At 41.6% G+C, this 16,564-nt stretch overlaps 1 protein-coding gene across 1 annotated transcript in view; it reads right to left on the reverse strand.

Annotated features, from left to right (window-relative positions):
• SPOCK2 (SPARC (osteonectin), cwcv and kazal like domains proteoglycan 2) overlaps positions 1–16,564 on the reverse strand; it is a 131,071-nt gene that overhangs the window by 86,091 nt on the left and 28,416 nt on the right. The gene's annotated exons all lie outside the window — the stretch shown is intronic.

The following is a 16,564-nucleotide window of genomic DNA, read 5'->3' on the forward strand; positions in this document are numbered from 1 at the left end:
TCTCTCTCTCTTTCACACACACACACACACACACACACACACACACAAAAGCTTCTTGAGTCAAATCCACCCACATTTTATTTGAAGAAGTGAAGAAATTGAAGGAGACATCCCCATCTCAATTACTCTGGGAAGAGTTGGTCTGTTCATTTTGGACTGGAATTGAGCCATGTTAAAACCAGGGGTGAAATGCTCCTGGTTCGGACCGGATCGCCTGATGTGGTGTGATGGTGGCGGGTGGTAGTGATGTGGCGGGTGATGGTGGCGGGTGGTTTGGAGAACCGGTAGCAAAAATCCCTGCCCCACCCCCCTTTTAAAAGCCTCTGACGATCCCAGTTGAGCCGCACGATCCCAGTTGAGCCGCACAATCATCAGAGGGTTGGGTTTTTTTAAGCATTTTTTCTTCGGCCGAAAAAATGCTTTTAAAAGTAAAAAAAAAAAACAATTCTGATGATTGCGTGGCTCAGCTGGGATCATCAGAGGGTTTTAAAAGCATTGTTTCTACAACCTCTTTGGCCGAAGAGGTTGTAGAAAAAATGCTTTTAAAATGCTCCTCTGATGATCCCAGCTGAGTTGCCTGATCGTCAGAGGCTTTTTTTTCTTTTAAAGGCAAAAAAAATGCTTTTAAAAGAAAAGAAAAGCCTCTGATGATCAGGCAACTCAGCTGGGATCGTCAGAGGAGCCTTTTAAAAGCATTTTTTTAAGAACCTCTTCGGCAGAAGAGGTTGTAGAAAAAATGCTTTTAAATGTAAAAAAAATAGTTGTCCATGGCCACCCAGTCACATTACCCTCACCACAACCAAGCCATGCCCACAGAACCCGTAGTAACAGATTTTACATTTCACCATTGGTTAAAACCCCTGCAACCCTAATCCTGCCTTCAGTCCTTCAAAAATGACCTCCCTGACAATAATCTCAAGCTAAGATCTTTATCTCATGAACTCCAAACCTATGAGCAGAATTCCTCTGCCAGCATTTCTGTTCATCAAGAACCGAATCAGTCATGCTCTGTGCAAGTATATATTCCTAGTACTGGTTGGGCAAGATGGGCAATTCAGCAGGGAGAAGCAATGTGATGCCTTCCAGATGTTTTAGACTACAACTCCCACAATCCCTTTCCATGCTCTCTGAACCTGATGGGAACTAAATTTCAAAGGATCTGCGGATGGGTGCTTATCCTCCAGTTCGCAGCACAAAAAACACATATTTCTAAGATAGGAGATGATGATGATGTAGCTGAAGCTTTCAATAGGAGAAGGAAATCCAGCCTCTTAATGAGCCGCGGTGCCACAGTGGTTTGACTGCAGTACTGCAGGCTACTTCTGCTGACTGCCGTCTGCCTGCAATTTGGCAGATTGAATCTCACCAGGCTCAAGGTTGACTCAGCCTTCCATCCTTCCGAGGTCAGTAAAATGAGGATCCAGATTGTTGGGGGCAATATGCTGACTCTGTAAACCGCTTAGAGAGGGCTGTAAAGCAGTATATGTCTAAATGCTATTGCTATTGCTTAATGTCCCTCAAAACTTTTCCAATTGGCAGAAATTTCAGAATTTCTTTTCCTCCAGAAGCTACCTCATTACACAGTCTTGAATAAAGTCCTTGTCAGCATTCCGTTTCAATGTAGGAGAATTAGTGCCAGGTCTGTTCTTTTGAAGCAAATCCTGTTGCAGGATCTTGAGCTAGGAAAAGACACAACCGTGGGTCATCTCTGACTGAAGCCTGCCCTGTTTGGTCCATTCCTCATTCTCTTGTCAATGAAGGACTGAGAACAGATGCCACTCATTAAGGCAGAGGAAGGCTTGGCTCCCAACAGGAGTAAATAAAACAAGTAGGTAGCATAACAATCCTCTCTTGAGTCTGTCTTGAGAGACAACAACACAAGATGTGTCTGCATCTACTGGAATACTGATTACTGATTACCCAGAGGAAGGCTGTAATAACTCCACACTTGCCCTTACTCCTCTCTTCTTGCCTTTCACTCTAAAACTACAAACCAGAAGACACACAATTCACACTATTAAATCTCTTATCCAACATAGTAGCCAGTGGTGGGATTCAGCCGGTTCGCACCTATTCGGGAGAACCGGTTGTTAACTTTCTAAGCAGTTTCTATTTTGTTTTTTCCCACTTTACAGGGCTAATCCTGTAAGGAAGGCAGGAAGGAAACATTCTGGTGTTGTTTCTAGCCTAATCTTTATTGCCCTGCTTACAGAAACTGCCTCTCTGGTTAACCATTTTGGCATTGTAACAGCTAAGGCGAAGTGCCCATTGACATGAGTGATGTTGAGTTGGCCACACCCACATGGTCACATGACCACCAAGCCACACCTACCCAGCTGGTCATAGGGCAGAGAACCAGTTGTTAAATTATTTGAATCCCACCACTGATAGTAGCACACATATCAGAGTCTACTCAGTAATGACTCACACATTAATAGAATAGAGTAACAGAGTTGGAAGGGATTTTGGAGGTCTCCTAGTCAAATTCCCTGCTCGATTTTTCTTAAAAACTTCCAGTGACGGAGCACCAACAACTTCTTGAGGCAAATCATTCCACTGAAATTTCTCTTTAGTTCTAGATTGCTCCTCTCCTTGATTAGTTTCCATCCATTGTTTCTTGTCCTGCCTTCAGGTCAGTGGTGAAATCCAACTTTTTTTTTTACTACTGGTTCTGTGGGTGTGGCAGGGGAAAGATGCTGCAAAATCTCCATTCCCACCCTGCTCCAGGGGAAGGATACTGCAACATCCCCATTCCCTCCTCACTCCTGGGGGAAGGATATGGCAAAATCTCCATTTCCACCCCACTCTGGGGCTAGCCAGAAGTGGTATTTGCTGGTTTTCTGAACTACTCAAAATTTCCGCTACCGGTTCTCCGAACTGCTCAAAATTCCCACTACCGGTTCTCCGAACTGCTCAAAATTTCCACTACCGGTTCTCCAGAACCTGTCAGAACCTGCTGGATTTCACTCCTGCTTCAGGTACTTTGGAGAATAGCTTGACCTCCTCTTCTTTGTGGCCCCTTAGATATTGGAACACTGCTATCATGTCACCCCATGTCCTTCTTTTCATTAAACTAGACATATCCAATTCCTGAATAATTAATTGCTACATATTTTCTACAATTCCCCAATTCCTATCTATTTAATACAAATCTGGTGGCTACTTGTGACTTCAGCTCCAAGATGAGCCAAATGTTGCTGAACTACAATTCCCATCATCCCTAGAAAACATCCCTAGTAATGACGGATGTCTGGGGCTATCCTACCTAATCTTAGAGCTAAGTATGATTGGACCCAAGATTATAGTGTGGATTGGGAAGGTGCAAAAATATCTCAAAAGGGCAAATCATGCCCAGAAAGCCATGTGGAAATTGTCTACATCATTAGCAGGAAATGAGCTTAACATTATATGAGGAGGTAGGCTTTATATTTACAAATCTGGAGAGCTTTGTTGTTAGTTGCGAAGTCATGTTTGACCCATCATGACCCCATGGTCAACGTTCCTCCAGGCCTTCCTGTCCTCTACCATCCTCTGGAGTCCATTTAAGCTCATGCTGACTGCTTCAGTGACTCCATCCAGCCACGTCATTCTCTGTCGTCCCCTTCTTCTTTTGCCCTCAATCGTTCCCAGCATTAGGCTCTTCTCCAGTGAGTCCTTCCTTCTCATTAGGTGGCCAAAGTATTTGAGTTTCGTCTTCCGGATCTGGCCTTCTAATGAGCAGTCAGGGTTGATCTCCTCTAGGACCGACCGGTTTGATCGCCTTGCAGTCCAAGGGACTCGCAGGAGTCTTCTCCAGCACCATAGTTCAGAAGCCTCAATTCTTTGGCACTCAGCCTTCCCTATGCTCCAACTTTCACAGCCATACATTGCAACTGGGAAAACCATAGCCTTGACTATACACACTTTTGTTGGCAGGGTGATGTCTCTGCCTTTTAGTAGGTTGTCTAGATTTGCTATAGCTTTCCTCCCCACGAGCAAGCATCTTTTAATTTCTTGGCTGCAGTCCCCATCTGTGGTGATATTGGAGCCCAAGGAAATAAAAACTGTCGCTACCTCCATTTCTTCCCCATCTATTTGCAAGGAATTGAGAGGGACGGATGCCATGATCTTAGTTTTCTTAATGTTGGGTGTTAAGCCAACTTAGTCTCTGGCATGCTTCATAGCACCAGTGGGAAGAAGAGTTCAGCATTAGTGTGAGAAATTTAAAAAAGGAGAACAGTGTGAGAGAAAGACTAGTACATCCTGAAGATGTTATTTAGAGACTGATGCAGTCAGGAAGCGGGTGGGGGGAGAGAAACCTTGGCAAATAAGAAAATGCCTTAGATCTGACAGTATCAATGAGCAAGCAACAGCAAGATGTGTAACTATTAAAGAAGAAAATTGCTATAAACTGATGCAACAAATTAAAATAGACTTGGAGAAGTGGAAAAACCTGCAACTGTCACTGACCGGAAGAATAGCTACTATAAAAATGAATATCCTGCCGAGATTATTGTATCTATTTCAAACAATTCCAATAAAGCTGGACAAAAGATATTTTGAATAACTAAATAAAATAATATTAAGATATACCATATTTTTCAGAGTATAAGACACACCATTTCCCCCCAAAAAAGAGGGTGAAAATCTGGGTGCGTCTTATACTTCAAATGTAGCCCCGCCAAGCTTCTCAAACGGAGGTTTCAGAGGCTGAAAAAAAGCATCAGAAATGAAGCTTCAGAAAAGAAGCCCCCAAACGGAGCTTCAGAGACTTTTTTTCCAAAGCTGTTTTGGAAGCTTTCAGAGGCAGGAAAAAAAAGCAACAAAAAAAAAGCAAGGCACAGAGCTCACAACAAGGAACTTGTTGCTAAAATTCACCTCTGAAACAGCTGATTGGGGATATTCCAGGAGGCCAATCCACCTGCCAATCAGCTTTTTTCTTATTTTCCTCCCCGAAAACTAAGGTGCGTCTTATACTCCGAAAAATACTGTATTTGGTAAGGGGAAAAAACAAGAATAAGCTTGAAAATGTTGCAAGGTTGTTGAAAAATAGAGGTGGTTTTGTGTTGCCAGATTGGGAGTTGTATTACCAGGCCTCGATACTTACTTGGGTGAAAGAATGGATTGGTTTGAGGCATAAAAGATTATTGACTTTGGAGGGACATGATCCTCAACTGGGTTGGCATGCCTTTTTATGGAGGGGAAAAACAAAATACATGGTTATTTTCAAAAACATTATATTAGAAATGCATTATTATTAGTATGGGAGAAAATCAAAGAAAAAACCTTATTTGAAAATACCAGTCTGGCTCTCCACAATGGAGGCACTGATCCATCCAAACGTTATTAATCTGGGAAATATTACTAGATACAAAAATATTTTGAATGAAAAAGGGGAGCTCAAAACTGAACAGGAACTGAGTGGTCAAGGGATTGATATATAGCATGGTGACCACAAGTGCAGATACAATCTAGATATGAGAAAGATGCTAAAATGTATGGTTTTTATAAAGAATTAAAACTAGATCAGATGCTAACAGGGACAGATGAAAAACTAATAAAGAAAACGTATAGTTATCTATTAAGTATTAAAATGGAAGATGAACAAGTAAAGGAGACAATGATAGTATGGGCTAAAAACTTTGGCTATACAATAGAGTTAGATAAGTGGCAGAAATTATGGGATAGGAATTACAAATTAATGAGTCAACTGCATATAAAGAAAACTTACATAAAATGTTTATAGATGGCACTTCTCACCCTCAAAATTATATGTTATATATGCAAAGAATATGTTGGTTAAATGCTGGAAATGCCATCAGATACCTGGTTTGTACTATCATATGTGGTGGACATGCCCAAAAGCAAAAAAATATTGGAGAAATGGTTGGAAAAATGATAAAGCAACATATTGGTTTAAAACTAGAAATATTTCTGTTGGGTATTTTACTGAATAATTATAATAAAAAGAATACATATTTGATCCTACATGTATTAACTGCAGCCAGAATTGTATTTGCACAACAATGGAAAAGTGAAGAGATCTTTACAAATGAAAATGTGATTAAAAATATTAAAATGTGCAGAAATGAATAGATTAACACTTGCAATTAAGGATTTATTTTATCAATAGTTAGATAGCAAAAACAGAAGTAAGAAATATGGAAATATAAGATTATATTAATATAATTAATTAATTATAATTAATTAATATAAAGATTAATGAAATAAGAGAGATTTGTTAAAATAGACAAGTAAATGTTATGATTGCTATTTTTATTACTATAGCATTAATATCAATGTAACGAATATTGTTATAAACATCCTGATTACTATCTTTCAAACTATTTATACCCAGACAAAACACTGTTTAATTGAAAATGAAACTTTGACGTGTTGAAAAAATAAAAAACTTTATGCAAAAAAGAAAAAAGAAAAAAAGGAGCAAGCAACAAACCCAGCTTTGTAATCTAATTATAAATCTGGTCACATCAGCTAGCAGCACTTCTGAGCTATTGTGTCTTTTTCTGAATCGAGGATTTGTTGCAGCTCAAGTTCTTCTTCAAAGCCAAACATGGAATTTTTCAGAGGAAGCCTCCAGCAGGCTAAAAAAGCCGGGGTGTTGCTGACTGTCTCTCTCTCACCCTGTCCATCTTTCAGGAGGTTTCTGTGGCTTGAGAGATCTGAAGGGTAGTCCAAAGATTTGGATGCCCATCACAATATGATATGTAACACTGCTCACCAATGTTCCTGTCCAGGCAAACACCCCAAGGAGCGCATAAGGTAAAGGCAAAGGTTCCCCATGCACATTTGTGCTAGTCCTTCCTGACTCTAGGAGGTGGTGCTCATCTCCATTTCAAAGCCAAAGAGCCAGCGCTGTCCGAAGACGTCTCCGTGGTCATGTGGCCGGCATGACTAAATGCCAAAGGCGCATGGAACGCTGTTACCTTCCCACCAAAAGGTGGTCCCTATTTTTCTACTCACATTTTTTACCTGCTTTCGAACAACTAGGTTGGCAGAAGCTGGGACAAGTAACGGGAACTCACTCCATGATGTGGCACTAGGGATTCGAACCGCTGAACTGCCAACTTTTCAATCAACAAGCTCAGAGTTTTAGCCACTGAGCTACTGCATCCCTTAAGGAGCACATATGCCAGTCTTATTTGGGGTCAGATAGATTTTAAAACAATCCCAAAATCTACCAGATGGGCTTGGCTAGAAAGGAACTGAGATGGGTCCTTTGACTAGTAGCAATGACTCGTCTCATTGGACCATTTCCAGGTTCCTGAGCAAAAGAGGGAGATGTCTCTATCTTTTTACTTCTGCGTGAAAACATTTTCTTGGTTCTAATTTTTCTTTCCCATCTCTAGACACTCTGGAAATAAAATATCCTTTGATCAGCAAACTCAGTTTAACAGTGACACTAGCTTGGAAAGGTACAGGGATAAACCACAGAAGAGATGATCAGCAACAATTAACAGCAACAAAATGGGTTTGTTGAATCATGGAAAATGAAAGGAAAACATCCATGGAAATGAGATCTAAGTTTGTATCTTTGTATCACTGCTAATGGTAGAGCAAGAGTGAATAACCCAGAATTAATGAGATTGAAGGTTGGGCACAGAACAAGAAGGAAGAGAAGAACAAGCTGCTTCATATGATTTAGATCAAGATTGGATAAATGGCAAACGACTCAAAAGAGATTCAGGACAACAACGAGTGGAGCAGCAAGAATATTCAACACAGTTTTGTCCAACTTGAAGTCCTCTAGTTGTATTGAACTTCAGATCCTATCATCAATGCCTATAGGTTGTATGTGGTGAAAGTTGTAATCAAAACATCTGGATAGTGTTTTTAAGTATACAAGTCAGCTGATGCAAAGAACCTGTTGCACACTGATGCTTCTAGTAGGTGTCTAAAACCTCTACTTTTTCTTGGTGTCCCATTCAAAAAAGTATCTGTGGTTAATGGGAATCAAGCCCATCAAAATGTATTTATTTATTTATTTACGAACTTTCTATTTGGGATCCCCTTATGTGCACACATAAGGAATAAAACCTGATATATGACATTAGTCTCAGCTAAAATATGGGAGCTGCCAACTGATATATTTGGTTGGTATCCATACAGCACTGCAGGAAGCACTAAATCAGGTACCATTTCTCAAAATTCCCTTTCTCTACTTTAGCCTTGGAGCATCCGACTACATAAAATAGAAATTCCTAAAATTCTCTAAAACAGTGTGGCTTTTTCTCAGCGCAGAATTTCAAAGTAGTTCTCCCAACATAATTGAATTGCTCCAGGTTGGCAAGACAACAGCTTGCTAATTGCTGTATCTTGGACACTGTTTAAACTCAACCAATGCAACCTAAATCTTGGGAGGATCACATGGACTAGTGCAGGGGCGGCAAACTTGTGGCCCGTGGGCAGGACGCACCATGTGCTGGCCCCGCCTGGTTTAGTGAAGGGGGAAAAAGTCCCGATACGTCACGTGACGCCACCGTGACGCCGTGAGTTTGACACCCCTGGGATTAGTGGAAAGAAGTGTGATTTTGGTCAAAGAGCAAAGATGCTGTTAAGTTAAGCTTAACTCATGGCGAGTTCATAGACCCATCTATCTGGTTATTTTTGCAGAAGTGGCTAGATTCTGTTTTCTTTTGGGATGGTTTTTTCAACTTCCCAGTCTAGCCTATAATCCAGTATCTCCAGATTGTCTTGTATCCTCGAACTAATCCAGTGCTACAGTATGGAGTTTCCAAGCCCTAACAAACTCAATCAAATTCTATCATCTGCAGACAGATCAAGCTTCAAACCCATGCTAGGTTAACAAATCCCAGCAGAAAATTCTGAACTCATTTGTTACCCAAACTCCTAAAATAGTTGTAAAATATGAAAAGGAAACATAATTGAAAAAGCACAGGTGTCAGGGTTCCAAGTAATAGACCCACAGAAAGCAAAAATCCAAGGCAAGTAGATTCCTCAAAGAATAACTTTATTGGATATATCTGTCAGGATTCCAAAGAATACACCCATTGCAAACGGATATTGGCACAGATATTGGCATGAAAACTGACTCTGAAGGTTTCCGCGGTTTTCACCTAATTAAAAGTAAAAAGTTTGTCACTTTCTCAAAATAATCAGTCACATGGTCCAATCACAGCGCTGTCTAGTTGCCTGGTGACATCACTCCGCCTTCCTCTGCCCAGGTGTGAGAATGTCCTTGGTTCCCAAGAGAAGCTATTTTGTTTTGGCTACAAAATCCCAGCTATCTAAAATCTCCCCTCCTTATCCCTCACAATCCATTGTGGCAATACTGAAGCGTCCAAGATGCCTTTGGTCAGGGCAGCTTCAGGGTTGACAGCAGGATAATTAAAATCGTATGCATAGCAACACCTATAATATATGTGTGTGTTGGCAGTATGATAAGCAGGCCCTCTCTTTTGTCCCAATATCCAATTTTCTGCAGTTCTGCTTCCAGTCCATTATTTCTCTTCCAAAACTATCTTCTCCACTTGAAGTGTGTGTTTGGAAGCTTGGGACATTGCTGAAAAATATAACTGGATGAAAAATAATGTCTCTACCTCATAGCCTTAGTTTAAATAGGGGTAATTTAATGAAACAGGAAAGTAATCCTTGAAATGAGCTTCTTTGTTAACCATATTTACTTCTTTACATAATCCCCGCTATTCACTATTTCCTTCTGCCAACAATGGACAAGCTTCTTAAAGCTGTCACAAAAGAACACCACATATTTTGTCTTTTTAACTAGGTCCTGAGTCATTTCTACCTCTTAATCTGAGTCAAACAGACGCCCACAAAAGAATTCCTTCGGTTTTAGGAAAATGTGGAAGTTGCATGATGCAAAGGCTGGGCTGCCTGACAGATGGAAAAGATGGTGAGATCTAACTTTACAATTGCCTCTTGGTTGGCTTAAGATTGTCATGTCATGTTGCAACAAAATGGCTGTTTATGCTTCCAAACACTGCTTAATCATTGTTTAATCACTCTATGGCCTACAACCAGCTCAACAGAGACTAAAATCCAGGAAAAGCTTCCTTAGGTTAACGGAAGACTTTGAAGGTTTTGCAAGCAGAACGGACCTATGGAATGCTACAAAGAACCAACACTGGATAGAACCAATGGAAGAGCAGCACCTGGATCAGACGAAAGCTAGGAAGTATAGAAATAATTGAATAGACTGTACACGGGTATCACCATAAGTTCCAGAGAAATTCTGAACAAATGGGGCTAGCAGGCTCACAGCAGAAGGATGAAAGAAGGGAGCCGCAGCAGAGGGATAAAAGAGCCACATGTGGCTCTGGAGCTTCAGGTTGCCGACCCTTGGGCTATCTGGTTGCTTCTGCTGTTTCTGATTGTCATGAAGACAACAATACATAGGTATACCTGCCCCTTGTGCCCCGATCAGTGTACACTTTAGGATCCCATGGTAACACATCAGAACACAATTAATGTTGCCAGTTTCCGGGCAAGATCCGTTTAATAAACTGTAACTTTTTGTTGCTTTCATTAAGGGTTAAATTGCAACCTATGACCATCATTTGTGTTGTAAATGTTGTACCTTTGATGAAAGTTTTCTTTTTCTTTTTCTTTTCTTTTATGTGCACTGAGAGCATATGCACCAAAACAAATTCCTTGTGTGTCCAATCACACTTGGCCAATAAAATTCTATTCTATTCTAAAATTCTATTCTATTTGTCCATACTTTAATCTTGTATATTATATTATAAATTTTACGACTTATAGTTTGCCTTATTTTAACTGTCATGCTTCTGACACGAATAAGCAAAAACCACGCAAACATCCAAGTTTTGAGTGTTTTAATGTAACTGTTGGAGTTAATAGTGGTCCCAAATTCAAGACGATCTCCATGAATTTAAATTAATCCATCTATATCCCCAGAAACTGTAACCATGAGCTTTCCTGCTGAAGCCTGGAATTCTATTCACCACCGCCAATGTTGCTGCCACCGTTGCCGTCACCAATACCCACCACTCTTGCCCATGTTCACTTGCATGCGCACAGACACACAGCCTTGTAAGAAGCTTGATGCTTTGTTTCTGGAGTATACGGAAGAGTTTACATTTTGCTAGTTGTCACAATGCCATGAAAAAAATCCCTCCTCTTAATTCTTGATGTGTGACCATAATTGCTGGCAAATTTCAACCCTTGAAGTTTCTCTTTATGCAGTCAGCGTGCGAGGAGCCCATGTTGTACAAGCCTTCTGTTGCTGAAGAACATCAAAAATGTGACCCGCACGTTCCTATGAAATGCCAAGCTTGACAGCAGTTTCGCTTTGAATTGATCTGGTGATTGTCCTTAGTCCGCTTATCAACATTCCTCATGTTAAATTTGTCAGTTGCTGTCATAGGCTGTCCACTTTGTTCTTGCTCATGCAAATGACTCTTCCTGGTTCACCATCTTTACAGGGGGGGGGTTTGTGGGGGGGAGGGAGAGGGCATATAACAGAATTTTGAGTATTTCCACATTGCCTACTGTTGTTGTATTGAACCCATGGAAGCATGGCTTTTAATTCAACCTTTCTTCAAAGGAGCTAGTTGCTTTTTGAATTTACACTTATGGCTACAATGCAGTGGTGGGTTTCAAAAAATTTTACTACTGGTTCCGTGGGCGTGGCTTGGGGGGCATGGCATGGCTTGGTGAGCATGGCAGGGGAAGGATACTGCAAAATCCCCATTTCCTCCCGATCACCTGGGACTTGGGAGGCAGAGAATAGATGGGGCAGGGCCAGTCAGAATTTTTATTACCGGTTCTCCGAACTACTCAACATTTCCGCTACCTGTTCTCCAGAACTGGTCAGAACCTGCTGAAACCCATCTCTGGTACAATGTGTTGGTAAGAGACTGGCTAGAAGGAGTGGTTTTCATTGTTTCGATGAGTTATTTGGCCTCAGTAAAGATTATAATATTAAAAAACTGAATCAGTCAAACAATGCCGACTGGCGGCCCCCAGGGGGAGGGTCTTCTCTGTGGGGGCTCCTGCCCTTTGGAATGAGCTGCCTCCGGGGTTGCGTCAACTGGTGGGCCTCTGGTGGCTCATCAGGCTAATGCAGCCTGTTATTATTAACAGCAACTGCCTGCAATATTGCAGGTTCAAGTCCCACCAGGCCCAAGGTCGACTCAGCCTTCCATCCTTTATAAGGTAGGTAAAATGAGGACCCAGATTGTTGGGGGGCAATAAGTTGACTTTGTATATAGTATACAATTGGATGAAGACTATTGCCTGACATAGTGTAAGCCGCCCTGAGTCTTCGGAGAAGGGCGGGATATAAATGCAAATAAAAAAAAAAAAAAAAAAAAAAACTCCCCGACCTCCGGACCTTCAAACGCGAGCTCAAGACCTTTTTATTCCACCGTGCGGGGCTGGCCTAACTAAATTTTAATGGGGATTTTATGAAGATTTTATGAAGGTTTTTAGGATAGTTTTAACTTACTTGGCCAATCTTAGAATTAGTTTTTTAATATGTTTTAATTTTTATGTCCATGTTGTTTTATCTTGGCTGTAAACCGCCCTGAGTCCTTCGGGAGAAGGGCGGTATAGAAATTGAATAAATAAATAAATAAATTTCCCAGATTCCCACCACCTCTGTTTCCACTCTGCGCTACAAGAAGGCAAGACCTTGAGTTGGGATTTTTTTAAAAAAAATTTTTGGAAATGCCACCTCAGTGACTCTGGTGACACAGCGAACTGTGATTCACAACGCACAGAATCTTTCTCAGCAGAGAAGTATGTTCCAAAAGACTTGCTGTATTAATCAAGTAGTGCCTTGAGGCCCTAACACGGCACCACAGTTCTATCCTGCTGCCGTCAGATCATTAAAGAGGGCAGAAATAGACACAAAATGCTTACACCACAAACATCTCCCTTTCAATAAAAACAGCCACACAGTCACAAGAGTAAACAGCACAGCCAGCTATGGAAAAAACAAAGGGGGAACATTATAGCGCTTTCGTTTTCTTGCGGCACATCTACTTGGCAAATTTAGAAAAAGCTGCAGGGCCCTGGAAGGGAAATAGAAGACAGTAGAAATACAGCCCCTCCTGGGCAGAAGACTCCATCTCAAAGCGGCTTTATGGGTTGCAATTTTGAAGGAGACAAGACATTATCTTGATGGGAGAAATCTCCACTGTCACACTACCGTCACTTCAACTCTTCCACCCCCCAGCAAGATGAAAAATGGGCATGTTTATGGAGAAGAGAAGCTTTGCTTCAGAGGAGAACATCTTTATAAAAGCAGACAACTGGAAAAGGTTTTTAATGTGGAGCAGTGCTTCTCAGCCTGTACAACTTTAAGAGGCATGGACTTCAACTTCCAGAAAACTCCAGCCAGCTTTGCTTTGCTGGGGAATTTTGGGAGTTGAAGTCCATGCATCATAAAGCTGTTCAGATTGACAAACAATGACAGAGGTAGGGAACGATGGCCCCATTTATGTGTTGGAGACTTCAACTCCCAGAATTCCTGAGCCAGGATGGCTGGCTCAGGAATTCTGGGAGTTGAAGTCCACAATTCATAAAAGGCCCATTGTTCCCCACTCCTGATCTAGAGCATCTAACTTGTCCCCATCAACAGCCCACCCACCTCCTTCCTGGATAACTGGACTTTCTGTCCAACTGGTCTTGCGGATGGAGAATTTTCCCTAACATTCATTTGGAATTTACCTTTACTTTAAATTAAATCTATTTTATCACTGTGTTCTGCACTCTGGGATAATAAAAAACAACAGGCCTTGAATTTCTCCTGTGCTTTTTTGTTCTGTCTTTCAGGAACCTTAAGAATCAGTATCTCCTCCTGGTTGATACCCACCAGAGGTTTTAAAAAAAAATAGTGATCAAAGCAGCACGACCAATGACCCACCCTGGTGTGTGTGTGACTTTGACAAATGGCTTCCTTATTCTGCTATGATTACTATCTTGCCTTTTTTACTACCATCATCTCTTACAATATTCTCTCAGCTTTCATTTTCCAAATTAAACCTATGATGAACTTTTGAGGGAACTGGGTATGTTTAGTCTAACAAAGAGAAGGAACGGGGCAGTAGTGGGTTTCATTTTGGTTTGCCACTGGTTTGCTCATGCACGCACGTGACAGGTGGGTGGGCGGAGCCTCCCACCGCTGCTGCTACCAGTTTATTTATTTATTTATTTATTATTCGTATTTTTATACCGCCCTACTCCGAAGACTCAGGGCGGTGTACAGCAAAAATAAAACATAAATATCGGAAAAAATTTAAAATACAATAAACCATTAAAAATCTAATTCAATAAGCTGAAAATTAAAAATTTTGAATAAAAATAGTAAATAAAATTAATCCCCTTAAAATCCCATTAAAACAGTCAATTTAAAATTATATCAGGCCAGCCCTGCTTGGTGAAAGAAGAAGGTTTTGAGCTCGCGCTTAAAGGTCCGAAGATCAGGGAGAAGGCGTAGCCCAACGGGTAGTTCATTCCACAGGGCCGGAGCTCCCACAGAGAACGCTCTCCCCCTGGGGGTCGCCAGCCGACATTGTCTGGCCGATGGCACCCTGAGGAGGCCCTCTCTGTGAGAGCGCACAGGTCGATGGGAGGTTACTGACGGCAGTAGGCGGTCCCGTAAATATCCCGGTCCTATGCCATGAAGCACTTTAAAGGTGATAACCAGAACCTTGAATTGCACCCGGAAGACCACCGGCAACCAATGCAGCCTGCGCAGGAGAGGTGTTACATGGGAGCTACGAGAAGCTCCCTCGATCCCCCGCGTGGCCGCATTCTGTACCTGTTGGAGCCTCCTGGTGCTCTTCAAGGGGAGCCCCATGTAGAGAGCATTGCAGTAATCCAGACGGGAAGTAACGAGGGCATGAGTGACTGTACATAACGAGTCCCAATCCAGGAAAGGGCGCAATTGGCGAATCAGGTGAACCTGATAAAAAACCTCCCCTGGTGACGGCTGTCAGATGGTTTTCTAGAGACAGCCACACATCCAGGAGAATGCCTAAATTGCGCACCGATTCCCTGGGGGCCAGCGATTCGCCCCACACAGCCCCTGAATCCGTGGCGAACTGGTAGCAACCCACCACTGGAATGGGAGGACATGATAAGCAGTCTCCCAAGACTTGAAGACTGCAAAGAAGGGGGACAACATATTCTCCAAAGCACGAAAAGGCAGGAAAAGAAGCAATGGGTGGAAACTAATCAAGGAGGGAAGCAACTTAGAACTAAGGAGAAATTTCCTGACAGTGAGAAAAATTAATTAGGGGAACAGCTTGCGTGTGGAAGTTGTGGGTACTCCATCATTGGAGGTTTTTAAGAAGAGATTGGACAGCAATTTATCCAGAATAATATAGGGTCTCCTGCTTGAGCATGGGATTAGACTAGGGTCTCTTCCAATTCTGTTATTTGGTATTCTGTACATTCCTTTATTTCTTTGTATGCTTAGTTTCCAGTTTTGATAACCTTATAACTTTTTTCTGAACCCATTCTGATAAGAGTGCATCTTTTTTTGAAACACAGCAGGCCAAAATTGGAGACAGAATTCAAGTTGGATTCTGACCAAAATTTAATGAAGCGGAAATACTATTTGCCAGGATTACACAACTGTACTTCTATTGACAGAGCCTCCAATCACCAAGAAGGTTCCAAGAACCTTCATTATTTATTATTATTGCCAAGCCAAGACTCCCTTATCCCCTAAGTGCTTTTTTCCCCTAATTTGCATTTGTGCTTTTTTCCCCCCCTCAATCCCTTTTCCTACTTCACAACCGCAGCTCGTTCCTGTACAATTCAACTGAGCAATGAAACTAATTCAATCAGGTGGCAGATCCTGCTGGGCACAGTCGATTTTAATTCTCCTGAAAAGTTTTGTAAAGTGTTATTGAATGGCAAAGTATTGCTGAGACAAGATAGGAGCCAGAGGAATTAAGACTTATTGGCTATTTCCGCTGGTTCCTCTTTGCCTGATTTGGACGCTCAGCAACTCAAGAGGTTGTACTTCGAACGGCCTACAAATCGACATCTTTATCTTGGATTGCTCTTAAAAGCGTTACAGTCGTAGAGGGCCAACAAAATGATTGGCAAATCTAATAAAAACATGTCTACGTTTTCCGAACCGTTTGCTTGATCAGATCAGAGAGTGGGCCTCTCTTTCTACAGGCTGCATTGCAGGGAGGGTCATAAAGACAAGATGGCCGCTGCAGATACGTGACTGAAGTCGCATCTCTTCTAACGTTCATTGCGTGGGAGATGCTTGTACAAAGGGCCTGGCTGGCTTCAATTATGCAGTTGCAGCTACCATTTTGACTTTTCAAAAAATACTTTCCTCCCCTCCTGCTCCTGGCACATTTCAGATGAGAAAAAAAATAATATTTCATTTTTATTGTGCGGATGAGAAAATGCTGATGCCATCACATAATTTGCACAGGATCCTCCTTGTAAAACCACAGCAGCTTCATATACAGGGTTCATATACACTGAACTAACATCCACTGAACCGCGTACAGTTCTTGCCATCATGATGTTAAGAACGATGCTGAGATCCTAGAAAGTGTGCAGAGAAGAGCAACTAAGATGATTA

Source organism: Ahaetulla prasina, chromosome 6 (assembly GCF_028640845.1).
Source record: "Ahaetulla prasina isolate Xishuangbanna chromosome 6, ASM2864084v1, whole genome shotgun sequence".
In the NCBI taxonomy this organism is placed as follows: domain Eukaryota; kingdom Metazoa; phylum Chordata; class Lepidosauria; order Squamata; family Colubridae; genus Ahaetulla; species Ahaetulla prasina.